Genomic DNA, 15,908 nt, shown 5'->3' on the forward strand with positions numbered 1-15,908 from the left:
AAAGCTTCTATTAAAGAAGAACTTTGTCATTCCTTGGCCCCTCTCTGAACCTAGGGGCAGCTGGGTGGTATTTGTGTCAGTACAAAGGGTAACAACAGCTGCCAGGGTTGCCGCATCCCGGGTCCTGCTCTACCATATTCTCTGCATTATACTGGGGAGTGTTCTCATGTAGACAAGAGCCCCAAATAATTGCAGGCTTCCAAACATAGTTTACTCTGAGCACTCTCTATTGAAGAAACAAAATCATAAACTTCTGCATGACACCACTGTTTGGGTAGCTGTCACTGAGAAAACGCACAATGATAAATTAATGCGACAACACTTTCAAATGATTTTGCATCTGAACAATCACAGCAGCATCTATATACATTTGAAACACAAAATACCATAGACTCAGTTTACTCACAATTCTTCTTAACCATCAGTTTTCCAAAGATTTAAAAGTTCTGTGACACTCTGTGTTGATGAAAGTGTGGCCAAACGTCATTCCCTGTGGGTGGGATAGAAAGTTGATACAAACTTTTTTGGAGGGACACCTGGGTGGTTCAGCAGTTGAGCTTATACCTTTGGTTCAGGGTGTGATCCCAGATCGAGTCCCACGTTGGGCTCCCTGCATGGAGCCTGCTTCTCCCTCTGCCTGTGTCTCTGCCTCTCTCTCTCTGTCTCTTATGAACAAATAAATAAAATCTTTAAAAAATAAATAAACTTTTGTGGAAAGTTGGACAATTGGATAGATTGGACAATATCTATCAAAAATTTAAACATGCATTCACTTTGACTCAGCAAGTTCACGTCTATAAAATTATTCTACACACGTTTACAAAATGCACAATGATGTTCATCACCACATTCCTTAGGAGTGTTTGAAATCTGGAAACAAGAATATCCTAATGAGGGACTCGCTAACCAGTTATATAATAGAATACTTTATACTCATTATAAAGAATGAGGTTTAGGGTGTCTAGGTGGCTCAATAGGTTAAGTGTCTTCAGCTCAGGTTATTATCCCAGGGTCTTGGGATTGAGCCCTGCATCAGACTCCCTGCTCAGCGGGAGTCCCACTCCCCCTGCTTGTGCTCTCTCTCGTCAAATAAATAAATAAAATCTTAACAACAACAACAAAAAGAATGAGGTCTGTGACATCAAGTAAAAATTCAAGTTACAGGGGTATGTGGGTGGCTCAGTTAGTTGAGCATCCGACTCTTCATTTTGGCTCAGGTCATGATCTCATGGGTCGTGGAATTGGGCCCCGTGTCAGGCTCCAGGCTCAGCTGGGAGGCTGCTGAGAGTATCTCCCTCTGCCCCTCCCCTCACTCACTCTCACTCTCTCTCTTGCTCCAATAAATGGATAAATCTTTTTTAAAAATTCGATTTTTAGAATAACATATATGGGAGGATTTCATTGACATAAAAGACCATATAAATATATACACACACACACATATATATACATATGTATACATACATATAATATATATAATATAATATAATATATATATACACACACACGTATGATTTTGTTTCTTTCAAAAAAGAGTGCTCAGAGCAAAATATATTTGGAAGTCTACAATTATTTGGGGCTCCTGTCTACATGAGAATACTACCCAATATGTATATACATATACTCATATATGTATGTTTATGTGTATGTGTATACAGATATATGCCTGCAACAGGAGCAGAAAAACATTGTTTTACCCTTATACCGGGATTTCTCAAATTTGAGTAACATATGGATCACTTAAAGGGAAATGTTCTTTGGGTATTTATTATTAGCTTAAAATTTTTAATCATAAATTTTACTTAAAATGTGTAGATGTATGGAAGTCAGTGTATTTTTTGGGCTTTTATCATCAACTAGGGGATCTCAGAACCTTAATGCATTAGTAGAAATATAAACCCAAAGGCAAAAAAAAAAAAAAAAAAACTCAAAGGCAATTTATAAATTAAATGCCAAAAAAAAATCTATGAAGTTAAAACACAAACTGATGGGTGATGTTATGCTGATATGAGATCTCTGATGAAATATATTTGTAAAAAGATGTACCTCAGGTACAAGTGTATATTAAGTCTTTTTTGCATTTGACTTTGATAATACTCTGTGTATTGCTATTATGTTATAAACATACAAACAATTTCACATCTGTGTTTGAAATTCAAGATCATCAGACCACGTTTTACCAAAGCTATGGATCAATTTTTAATAATATGACAATTGGTAACTATTTTTTCTTTGTAAAACTTTCTATTGAAGTATAATTAATATGTAATGTTGTATTAGTTTCAGATGTACAACATGGTGGTGACTCAACAATTCTATGTATTACTCAGTGTCCACTACAATAAGTGTAGTCACCATCTGTTACCAAACAGCATTATTATAATCTTTTTACTATATTCCCTCTGCTGTACTTTTTAATCTCCACTATTTACTTATCGTGTAATTGGCGGTTTGTACCTCTTAATCCCCTTTATCTATTTCACCCACCCCCTGACCCACCTCCCCTCTGGCAACTACCAGTTTGATCTTTAAAAGTCTGTTTTCTGATTTGCCTCTTTTTTTCTTTGTTCATTTTTTCATTCCTTATATTTCACATATGAGTAAAGTTTGTCTTTCTCTGATTTATTTCACTTAGCATAACACCCTCTAGGTCCATCCACGGTGCTGCAAATGGCAAGATTTTATTCTTTCTTATGACTAAGTAATATTCCATTGTGTATATATATACCACATCTTCTCTAATCATTCATCTATTGATAGACAACTGGGCTGCTTCCATATATTGCCTATTGTGAATAATGCTGCAAAAAACATAGTGTTTTCATTTTGTTTGAGTAAATAACCAGTAGTGGAATTACTGGGTCACATGGCTGGTCTTTCTTACTTTCTCTCTCTCTTTCTTTCTTTCTTTTTTAAAAAATATTCTATTTATTCATGAGAGACACAGACAGAGGCAGAGACAGAGGCAGAGGGAGAAGCAGGCTTCCTGAAAGAAGCCTGGTGCAGGACTGAATCCCAGGACCTCGGGATCATGACCTGAGCCAAAGGTAGATGCACAACCACTGAGCTACCCAGGTGCCCTTCTTTTTCTTTTTTTGAGAGCGAGAGAGCATACAGTCTGGATGGGGTAGAGGGAAAGGGAGTGAATCTTAGGAAGGCCCCATGCCCAGTGCAGGGCCTGACGCCGGGCTCAATCTCACAACCCTGAGATCATGACCTGAGCTGAAATCAGGAGTCATACACCTAACTGACTGAGTCCCCCAGGTACCCCCATATGGTATTTCTCTTTTTAATATTTTGAGGAAACTCTGTACTATTTTCCATAGTGATCTCAGTATTTTGTATTCCTACCAATAGTGTACCCAGGTTCTTTTTTTCTCTACATCCTCACTAACATTTGTTATTTCTTGTCAACACTTGACAACTCTTAACTGAATTTGTTTCCTTAAAAATTAGGTTATTATTGTAACTTTTAAAAAAGCATCAGGGCACCCGCGTGGCTCAGTGGTTGAGCATCTGCCTTTGGCTCAGGCGATGATCCCAGGTCCTAGGATCGAGTTCTCCTGCAGAGAGTCTGCTTCTCCCTCTGCCTGTGTCTCTGCCTCTCTCTGTGTATCTCTCATGAATAAATAAATAAAATCTTTCTTTACATTTTATTCATTTTTTAAAGATTTTATTTATTTATTCATGAGAGACAAAGAGAGAGAGAGAGAGAGAGGCAGAAGCAGGCTCCATGCAGGGAGCCCAACGTGGGACTTGATCCCGGGTCTCCAGGATCACACCCCGGGCTGCAGGAGGCACTAAACAGCTGCGCCACCGGGGCTGCCCATAAAATCTTTTTTTTTTTTTTCAAAAAAAGAGCATCAAATATTTGAGGGAACAAGAAGATAATATCTGAATCTGCTCTATTTTTTTATAGATTTTTTTAAAAATGCAGTTTCAACATAGAGTTCACAAAGTTTGGAAAGGAAATAATAAAAACTGGAAATAAGACATTTATATTATTTAGAAAACAACCACAATTCAAGATTTCTTATCTGTGTTGCTATTGGTCTACAAGTGAAATGTTGAAGTGACTACCAGCATAATGTCCTATGGCTTTCAGCTAGTTCGAATATGCCATCTTCATGGTAAGTCTGCTTCTGGCCTTTTCTCATTATTCTCCATTAATTAAAGTACATTACTCATTTTGGGTCACATAGGTGATGGGAGTCTAGGACTGCATTTGTTGTGAGGAACACTGGGAGATATATGGAACTATATTGCAAACTGACCTAATATTATGTTATACATTAATTAACTGGAATTTTTTTTAAAAGATGTGTTTATTTATTTGAGAGAGAGAGAGAGGGAGAGCATGCAAGTGGGGGGAGGGGCAGAGGGAGAGAACCTCAAGCAGACTCCATGCTGAGCACAGAGCCCCATGCAGGGCTTGATCCCATGACTCTGACATCACAACCCTGAGATCATGACCTGACCTGAAATCAAGATTCAGACTCTAACTAACTGAGCCACCCAGGCACCTCAACTAACTGGAACTTAATTAAAAACTTTTTTAAAATGTAGTACGTTACTGGGGCACCCGGGTAGTTCAGTGGTTGAGCCTCTACTTTTGGCTCAGGTCGTGACCCCAGGATCCTGGGATCAAGTCCCGCATCCGGCTCCCTGCATGGAGCCTGCTTCTCCCTCTGCCTGTGTCTCTGCCTCTCTCTGTGTGTCTCTCATGAATAAATAAATAAAATCTTTTTTTAAAAAAGTAGTACATTACTATTTTACTTATGTTAATTTTCAGGATGTCAACTTGAATTCTCAATGTATTAAATAGTCTTAAAAACTTAAGTCTTTGTATATGAAAATGCCACTCAAGTGCAAATTATCACAGCCAAAGTGAAGTTTTGTCTTGATAAGTTGAAAAGAATTCAACACAAAGGGGACAGTTATCATTTTGAAGTTGGGATCTGCCAACCTTATGGCAGTAAGACATATTTTCTAACTCATGAAAGATTAAAAATCAGGAAAGGAAGGTCAAAATGTTTATGAAATGAGTGGTAGGATTTTGAGTGATTTTTACTCAAAAAAAAGTAAAAAGTTTTTCTCCTTTCATGTGTTATTGGACTGTTTTAAATGATTATGACTATTTACCTAAGCTTAAAAGTAAATGATAAAGGTGATTCCATTGTGGAAAAAATTAAAAAAATATGCTGTCACCTTATCACTTGGCTCCTTGAAGATCATAATCACAAATGAAAACAAAGATGATAAAATTGGAGATCTAGCTTTAAGCGGCATGCAGTCATCTTCTAGAATCTGGATGATGCTGTTTTCATATTTAATCACTAGGATGACTATCCAAATGAACAGATATAATTATAAATAATTTTTTGTAAAGAACTCACAGGCCTTAGACAATACACCCCAAATTCCTAGGGGTCTGCAAACCTGATTGAAGAAATACTTTATATTCTTCTGTGTTGTCTAAAGTTCTTATAATGAGAGAGATAAAAATGAAGTGGTGCCATCTTACAATCATCTACCTTCTCAGCACCCCGCCCTAGGCATCCTGTTTCCTTTTCAAGGTTTTCCCTCCCACTATGTGTCTGCTAGAGTTGCTCTTGTCTCACAGGTAGGAGCTTTGGTACCCTGATAGGGCTGAATCAAAAATGGCCAGCTGTGGAGCATAACCAGAGCACAAAAGAATAACAGACCAAAGATCTGATGCCAAGTAGGAAGCCCAGTACAGCAGAGCCCAGGCTGGGATTGAGGAGATGGGAGGGAGTTCATAGTTTTATTTTATTTTATTTTATTTTATTTTGAGAGTTCATAGTTTTAAGACTGAAAACTACACCTAGTGGATCCATGTTGGGAAAGCAAAGTCTTGAGTGCTGCTGACTGGCTGCCCAAGTCTAGGTTGTGCGAAGGGGAGCCCTGGGCCCCCAAGGGGGCTCTCTGCACCGAGGGTACCCACATGGCGATGACAGGTCTAACACCTCCACTGCATGGGGAATATGCTGAAGTCTGAATTTTGGAGCCCAGCCCAGCTTGTGGGTTGGATGGCCCGATCAGTATTAGTCAGCATCAAGACGATTGTTTTAACCGCCCGCTTCACAAGGAGACCCTGAATGTTAGAGGAAACCTTAAAAAATTGGCTAGTCTAACTCTTTTTCCAGTCAGGGGAATGAGTCTTATAGAGATTCCTGTTTGCTCAGTGGATCAGTTGGAAATGGAATCTAATTCTCTTGCCTTATCCGGAGCTCTTTCACGTTACAAATTCATCTTCAATGAGGAAACCACCTTTTTTCCCCCCTTTCTGAAAACACCAACAGTGTGCAAAGAGTCCACAGTTAATGAGAGGTTGGTGACACCCACTGAACCAGAATTTAGTCAAATAGTTGCCTTTCATGAACTTCTCCCCCTACTTCCTCTTTGAGTCTGGGATCCCCAGAAGATGACTCCGAGACTGGGGTTCGTATGACCCCAGTGTTAAGAAGTACTCCAGGAAACCTGGAAGGGAATGAGGGCTAAGTAGGACAGAGAAGGGTGAGAAAGCAAGCAAGAGTGTGATTCTGGTGAAGTCTGGAGGAGAACTTTGGCCTGATCCCACAGGCCCCCTGTGCAATGGTATGACCCCTCACAGTTTTGTCCTCATGACTTGAGGCAAGATCATTAGAATTTCATGCCCTTGCATTTTGGCCAACAGCCTACTTTGAAGATCTGAAATGCCTGGGCACCAGCTCCTACACAGGTAGGCAAAACCGTGCCAGGGGCACTAGGGTAGTCTCTGCGGAATGCTGCAGGTGCCGGCCATTGGAATGCACAGATAGCAGAAGGGGGACACACAAAACAGGACAGGGGATCCCAGGGGAAGTGGGGAGCAGCACAGTGTCCACTACAACTCCCAAATTACCACATTCCAATCCTGCCAGGTAGTTTTCCGATTTCTTCTATAAACTAAATTGAACAGATATACAGACTTGAAAGAAATGCATCATAAAAATGACTCTTCTGAATTGCGGTCAATAACCTTTTTCCATAAAGATAGTAAATATTTGGGCAGCCCTGGTGGCTCAGCGGTTTAGCTCCGCCTTCAGCCCAGGGCATGATCCTGGAGACCGGGAATCGAGTCCCACATGGGGCTCCCTGCATGGAGCCTGCGTCTCCCTCTGCCTGTGTCTCTGCCTCTCTCTCTCTCTCTCTCTCTCTCTCTGTGTCTCTCATGAATAAATAAATAAAATATTTTTAAAAAGATAGTAAATATTTTAGGTTTTATGGACCATAAAATGTCTGTTGCAACTGCTCAACTCTGGCAAAAGCAACCACAGACAATACATAAACAGATTGGAAAAATAAATAAATAAATAAATGAAATAAAAATTTAAAAAAATACATAAACAGATTGGGCTTCATTCCAATAATACTTTATGGACACTGAAATCTGAATTTCTCATGATTTTCGCATGTCAGGAAATATTCTTCTGATTTTTTTTCCCCAAACATTTAAAAATGTAAAAGCCATGCTTAGCTTGCAGTCTATAGGAACAATAGGCAGTGAGTCAGATTTGGCCTGGGAACCATAGTTTGCCAACTTCTGAACTAGATCAACGGCTTTCAACCTCTTTTGACCTTAACTGTAAGAAAGGCACTTAATATTATATTATAACCTACACCATCCATAAGCCTACATACACAATGTGGTTAAAACTTAAGTTTCAGTTCTTTATGTTTCCTATGAACTATAAGCTGATTTTTTTCATTTTATCCCACTTGGTTTTATTACTTTTTTTTTTTTTGGTTTTATTTTTAAATGCTGCCACAATCCACTGAACTGTTTATATGTCTAAAACCATTTGCATATGCACACACACACACACACACACACACGATGTAACAGTGCTGGAAAAATTTCCCACTGAATTGTTTTTTCAACTCACCGATGGGTCACACCATCTCTAATCTGGAAAACTCAGCTCTAGATCAATCAAAATCTGTGCTCTAGGGGGTACTGATAGCACAGTTATGGTGGCAGTTTTGCATTCATCAGCACTGACGTTTCTTGGAATTTGCCAGTAAATAACATAAAGACCAAAAAAAAGATGTTATCACAAACCTGTCAAGGGCAGCATGATGGGATCACCTGCCTCAACCTGCCTGGCACCAGGTGTTTCAAAAAATTTCAGATGGCTCCTGTCTTTCCCGATGTAGAAAGCATGAATTTCATTTGAACCGAGCAGAATTGAGAGCAGAGAGAGAATTTAAAGCTCTGCAAGCCACAGCCCCAAACCTCCAGTTTGGTGGGTTCAAAGGGCCACTTGCATTAGAGCCATGCTTGTCACTAACTGTGGGGTATGAAGATTGTGACAACACCAAATGCGACCTCCCAGTGTAACTTAGCTAAATGCTGAGGATAGACCAGATGTGGGCTTTAAAAACAAACAAATCAACAAACAAACAAACAAAAACACAAAATGGTTCCCTGTGATTGGAGGACAAAAGATCCAGCTCCTGGTACTTGTATCTAATGGAGGCGAGCTTCACACTCAGGCTCCTGACTGGCTCTGGAAAACAAGGATTAGGTGAAGCTTGCCTTTGTCATGTCCCATTGTCCATTTGCCTCCTGTCACTCTCCTCTGGCCTTCCTGTCTTGCCTTCCTATCTAGATTTCAAAGGTGGAATGAGGGAGGTGGGAGACAGAAGCTTGAAATCCTATTAAAAGTGTTATTCCTGTTTTCAACCTTCTCCCCCTCACTTCCTGTTTTTCCCCTAATGCCAGTGGGTAATTGGAATCCTTGTGCCTCTTTCCCTCTGCAGCTTCAGTTCAGTTGAAAACACCTATTGTGCGCCTTGCCTGAGCTAGATCCTGGGGACGCAGCGGCTAATGAAATAACCTGCTCTTAAGGTGCACAGAACAGCATCAGGCCCCCAGTTCAATGAGATGAGATGTGCAGAAGTTCTTTGTTAGCTACGAAGTTATTGATAATCGTGGTAATGTTAGCCATTAATCATTCCTCGTGGGCATAGCTACCCTCTGTGTGGCAGGATTATGGTCCACATCAGAAGCCTCTTAACTTCCAAAGCCCCATCTCTTTTCTCTTTAGGAAGGAAAAGATAAAAACTCTTATAACTGTATGGGAGAGAAAAAAAATTAACTGATGATAAGGACATATAAAGCAATACTCAAAAAAAAAAAAAAAAGTACTCTAGGATATCCTAAATTGCAGATTCTAAGAAATTGTATTTTCTTCTCTAAAATGGTCTCTTTAAAAACAGCACAGAGGATCACAGGGGAAGGGAGGAAAAACTGAATGGGAAGAAATCAGAGAGGGAGACAAACTTTGAGAAACTCTTAACTCTGGGAAACCAACTGAGGGTCGCTGGAGGGGTGGGGGTTGGGGTAACCGGGTGATGGGCATTAAGGAGGGCACGTGATGTGAGGAACACCGGGTTTTTGTTTTTTTTTTTAACACTGGGTGTTATATGCAGCTGATGAATTGCTGACTCCACATCTGAAACTAATGATGTACTTTATGTTGGCTAATTCAATGTAAAAAAAAGATCTTTCGGCGTCATAAATAAATAAAATGGTCTCTTTAAAGTACCTTTAAAATATGCCATAATGTACACGTATTATGTTGTGGGCTTTTGAGATATTCGCTGATTTTTATAAATAGTGATCAATTTTTCTGATTGTAGGAGATCCAGATATATTCATTTTTACAAATTTAAATCATAATGATAGGAAGTAGAATTTCCTCCAAATCTCATCTTACCCCAAGCCCAGCAACTATTACTAACATTTCAGTGTATGTTTCTCTAGTCTTTATTTTACAAATTGATGTGCCTACATATGTATGTCTTGGACAAAAAAATGGGAATCATCTATATTTTATATATATATAATATATATATAATATATAATATATATTTGTGATAACTTTTTTAACTTTATAATATATTGTAGGTATCTTTCCATATAAACTTACCCTATTCTGCAATAGCTTAAGATTTTATTGTATGGCTATAAAATGAGGTTTGTTTGTTCTTAACAATGCCACAGCCAACACCTTTAAGTATCTGTTCTTATGCGTACCTATGTGCAGATATAAGCATAGGGTAACTTCTTGGAAGTGAGGTTATTTATTCAGGGTATGAACACAATATGCCAGATTACTCTTCCACCATCAGGACATAAGAGTTTCTCTATGATCATGAAACACCCTGTGTGTAATAGATTTTTAAGTCTTTGGGGATCCCTGGGTGCCTCAGCAGTTTAGCATCTGCCTTAGGGCCAGGGCGTGATCCTGGAGTCCCGGGATCGAGTCCTGCATCAGGCTCCCTGCATGGAGCCTGCTTCTCCCTCTGCCTGTGTCTCTGCCTCGCTCTCTCTCTCTGTGTCTCTCATGAATAAATAAATAAAATCTTAAAAAATGAATCCTGACTGTTGTTTTAATTCACATATTCAAGATTGCTGTGACTTTCATTCTCCATTCCCATGTTTATTAGGCACTTCCTTTTCTTTCATTTTTTAATTGAGATATAATCCATATATCATAAAATTCACCATTTTAAAAGATACAATTCAGTGGTTTTTAGTTATCTACAAGACCGTACAACCACTACCTCTACCTAGTGCCAAGACATTTTTTATCATCCCAAAAGGAAATCCCATGCCCATTAGCAGTCACTCCCATCCTCCTTGCCCCAGTCTCTAGCAGAGCCCTCTTATTTCCAAAGTCCCAGCTCACTAATCACTAATTTATTTTCTGACTCTATGGCGTTGTCTATTCTGGACGTTTCCTATAAATGGAATCAAGTAATATGTGAGATCAACATCATGAGAGATATTATTTTTTCTTCAGCCTCCAGTCACCTTTTCATGTAAAAGTCTTCTAAATTTCAGGATGCTATAGAGCGTTCAAAAAAGTCTCGAAATATGGAGAAAATAAGTACTGACTGCATTTTTCCAGGTAAGCAATTGGCCTCCTTGCTTTGTGTTTAGAAGTTAGTTACCTGAAGATGCGTCTGGATATTGAAGTGATACAGATCAACGGCATGAGCTATCTGCAAGTGAAAACAGATGAGGCCATGAGAATCAGTAAGTTCTCTGGAAGGGAGTATGAAGGGACAGGAGGACCAAGTACTGTCACTTTGGGAATATCTAAATCAGAGACTGAGGGAGAAGATGAGAAAGCAAAGAAAATCCAGAGGAAATAGATGAGTGCAGAGGGGGGAAAACAAAGGGATGCGGGTCACTAGCAAACAGAGGCAGAAGCTGCAGGGCAAGAAGTTATTGAGAGTGCCAACTACAGCAGGAGTTGCAGGAGAGCAGCTTCCTGAGCTGTGGGAAATCAGGCTGCCAGGTACCGGGCACCACCAGAGTGCAGGGAGAAAGGGAAGATGGCTCATTTAGAAAGTACTGCAGTAAAAAGATGGAGAAAAGGAGAGAGGGATGAAAGGATCTAACAAAGGTTTCTTTTCTTTCTAAAAAAAGAAAAAGAAAAGAAAAAAGAAAGAAAGAAGAAAGAGAAAGAAAGAAAGAAAGAAAGAAAGAAAGAAAGAAAGAAAGAAAAAAGAAAGAAAACTGAGGGAATCTTGCCATGATTTAAGGTTAAGAATGAGGAGAATTTTGCTGATAAGAGTAAGGATTTAGGGAGCTTAGTTAATTCCCAGGCTGCTGGGATTTTATATCCTAGGAAAGTTTGAAAGCTCTATGAGTAGAAGCTAGAAGAGGGAAAAAGCCAAGCATTTAAGTGAGTTAATATATAGGTGAAGTGCTTCCAACAGTCCTTGTGTTAGTTTTGGTCCCTGGGAAGCAGCTGCTGAGATGAAATTAGGAGGGCAAACCATTACTGGGTGTAATGCCCATAACAGATAAAAGGAAAAGGAGGCAAGACTGGGTCTTCGGATTGTGATGCGGATCTGATGGCACCTCTGCCAACCCATTGGGGAACTCTGGGCAAGACTGCCCATCAGGAGACAAGAAATGGCCTAGCCACAAACAACGTGTGAGATTGTGGCGAGTGCTAAGGATGTAGGGCTGTGTAGAGGGCTCAAGGGGTTGTACATTTAAATAAAGGCAAGGGGTGAGTGAGGAGCTTTGGGGGGCACTGAGAGGTAGGAATGGGAGGACTATAGAATAGTAGTTGATAACATCCAAAAGGATGGAGGTGGGGAGGGAGCAGCACACAGTCACTGTAAGACTTTGGCTATTATATGAGTAAAATGAGAAAAAAATGCAGGGCTCGGAGCAGAAGGGTGATATTATCAGTTGATGTCTTACAAGGATTATGGATGTGCCATTGAGAAGAGACTGAGGCGGTGAAGGTGTGCAAGCAGAAAGATGATGATCCGCGGAGGTGGCAGTAGAGCTGGTGAGAGATGGTCAGATTCCGAAGGTATCATTAGTGGAGTCAATAAGATTTTGTGATGGATTAGATGTGGAATGTGAGAATAAAGAGGCATTAAGGATAAAGCTCCGTGTAATAGTTCTCCACTGTAGAGAACTGTATGTAACAAATTACTCCAAAATGTACAGAACTGTGAGGTAATAAATGGGTGTTGTTTTTAGCTGCTAAATTTGTGATGATATCTTATGGCAGCCGTAGAAAATGAATCAGCCTTCCCAAGAAGCTTGCTTTATCTCTGATTAGCACCCTTTGTAAGGAAAAGTTTCCTTATTTGTTGCACTAAGATCTGTTATTGTGTTTCTTCCACCATTAGCCCTAATTTTCTTTCCTGGAGCCATGTAGACAGCCCACCCTATATTTGAAGACGGCCCTTCTGAGCCTTCCCTTCTTTGATTCCTTGTGTTTTCCCCACCCTGGTTACTTTTCTCAAATATATTGTTTTTAATTTAGGTCCCTGGATTTATATTCCAGACAAATAGGAATTTATTGTAACAACCATGTGTTTGAAAAACCTTTGCAGATTTACATTATCTTACTCTTCCATTATAAAGGAGAAATTTTCCATGTTTATTACCAAAGATAAACATTATTTATTTATTTTTAAGATTTTTTTTGTTTATTTATTCATGAGACACACACACACACACACACACACACACACACACACACAGAGGCAGAGGGAGAAATAGGCTCCATGCAAGGAGCCCAATATGGGACTCGATCCCGGGGCCTCTGGGGTCACACCCTGAGACAAAGACAGACGCTCAACCACTGAGCCACCCGTGTCCCGATAAACATTATTTTATTGGTCATTGGCCATTCTACTGTCCATAATAGAAGAGCATCATTTAGAATGTCCTGGAATTGAGAAAATGAAGTAGAAAATTGTTGGGAAGGTTTCAAAAGTATGAATCTGCATGAACATTATAGATTGTGATACTTAAAATTCGATGCTTAAGTAGTTAACAGAAATCTCCCCAAGTGAAAGAGGCTCAATGAAAATTAGCAGCACCTGGAAATTAAAAGCTTGAATCTCATCTATCTGGGCATCCGAAGGAAGAAGTTTCCTTCATTGTTTCTTGGAACATGGTGCAGTACCAAGATCTTTGCCAAGACATTGGGGAAGACAGACGGGACCAATTCATGGTCTTGTCCTTAACTGAGAGCTCCTGATACCTCCCTGACACATGATCCTTGGCCAGTAAGAACAAAAAAAAAATCAATAAAATAAGAAAAAAGAACCCTTAAAAGTTGAAAAACACAGGAAACCTAGTAGGGGCAACATCCAAATGATCGTTAAAATGATTATTCCATTAAAAGGTAACTTTGAAGACACACTGACTTGAAGTAGGGCTATTGGGATTACTTTGAAAATCACCAAGAAAAACTAGATTCAATATGTAGAAAGAGTGGGTGATTGTCCTCTTCGCTCTTCGATTGAACAGCTTCCAGTTTTGTGCATATATGGGCATTTTTCCTCGATTAGATATTTAGCTCTTTTGGAAGAATGGCTGTGTCTTACTAACTCTTTGATTAAGATAAATAGCAAGTACTTGGAAAATACTCAATTAATTTGAACTGAATGAAAATGCCCATTGACTGGCTGAATAACAAATGAAGGAAGACATTGTTGTTCTTATTAGAATACAGGTCCTTGGAAGAAAGCTAGAATGAATCCAAAGAAACCACATGTCCCTGATTATTCTATCCCTCCTTCTTAAATGACCCATTGTTCTGGGTGTTTTCCAAGTGTGGCCCAAGGACTGATGTATTAGGATTGTCTGGGGATACTCGTTAAAAACGAAGAATCCTACATCCCACTGTCCCAGACCCACTGAGTCAGAATCTGAGAGGTAGAGGTACTTACGATTTTCTAAAACCGAGGTATGATTTTCAAACAATCAAATGCTTATCTTTTAAGCACACTGTTCAATGGGATTGGACAAATAAATCCTCCCCCAGCCAAGAGTTCTATTACCCCAGAAAGTTTCCTTAAGTCCCTTTCCAGTTAATCACTCTACCTCTCCCAGAAGCAATCACTATTCCCATTCCAATGTACTCAAGAGAGCACTACACATACTCGTTTGAGTCTGGCTTCTTCACTCAACATATTTTTGAGATTCACCCATGTTGCTACATGCATCAGGAGTTAGTTCCTTTTCATTGCTAAGTCATAGTCCATTGCAGGGATGTGTTATAATTTGTTTATACATTTACCTGGACATTTGAGTTGAGTATCAATCCCCACGCTGTGTAACAAAATACTACAAACGTGGCAGTTAAAAACAACACACGATGATCATCTCGCAATTCCCGTGGTTCAGGAGTCCTGTCACGGCTTACTCAACTGGGCCCTGTGCTCCGTCTCACAAAACAGTCTCACAAAACCACAACTATGGTATCAGTCAAACTTCATGAGTCTTTGGAGATTCTTACAGAGTTGTAGGACTGAGGGTGTTGGCTTCTTTTTGGCACCTTGTCACCTTTGCCATGTTAGAAGCAAGTCACAAATTTCACCCAGACTCAAGGAAAAGGGATTAATACAGGGCTGTGGATTTTTGAGGCCATTTAGGGTATGTCTACTGAAGTTGTTTCTAGTTTTTAGCTATTATGAATATTAGTGCACACGTTTTTATGTGAACATATACTTTTCTTTTAAGATTTTATCTATTTATTCCTGAGAGACACAGAGAGAGGCAGAGACACAGGCAGGGGGAGAAGCAGGCTCCGTGTAGGGAGCCTGATACGGGGCTCGATCCCAGGACCCCGGGATGATGGCCTGAGCGGACACAGAAGGCAGGCTCAACCGCTGAGCCACCTAGGCACCCCTGAACATGTGCTTTTACTTACCTTGAGCAAATACCTAGGAGGGGAATTGCTGGATTGCGGTGCAGGCAGATACTTAACCTTGTAAGAAAATGCCAAACTGGTTGTAGTTTTACCCTCCCATCAGCAATGTAATGAGAGCTCCAGCTGCTCCCCCCTTTTTTCTACCAATATTTGCTGTTGTCTGTGTTTGTCATTTGAGCCACTTTCTACTGGTTGTCAAATCTGCATTTTCAGTAAGCTGTGTGGGTGATTCTTGCACCTTTTCAACCACTGCTCTAGATGTGAGTCACTGAGCACCCACCTACGACTACTCATTACAGGTCCCTCGGAGGTCAGTCCCCCAAGCTGGCTGGCCAACTGGGTCACAGGCGCCTTTGTTGAAAACGGATTCCCAGTCCTACTCTGAGCCTCCTGACTCAGCAGCTCTAGGAGTAGAATTTGGGAATCGGAGTTTCCAAAGACCTTCTAAATGATGCTTTGACCTGCTGGGGTGGGAAACCACTTCCTCCACTGCTTCCACCCCTCAAAGTGTCTTTGGTGTGCGACTCGCACAGAGAGAACTCTTTGAAGTGAATCTCTGGGCTCTGAGATGGCACCGGGGCACTCTCTGCTCCATTACTCACCTCCGTGAGCACATTCATGTTCTTATTGGCTTGCTGGGTATGTTCTTATGTTAAT

Source organism: Canis aureus, chromosome 20 (assembly GCF_053574225.1).
Source record: "Canis aureus isolate CA01 chromosome 20, VMU_Caureus_v.1.0, whole genome shotgun sequence".
In the NCBI taxonomy this organism is placed as follows: Eukaryota; Metazoa; Chordata; class Mammalia; order Carnivora; family Canidae; genus Canis; species Canis aureus.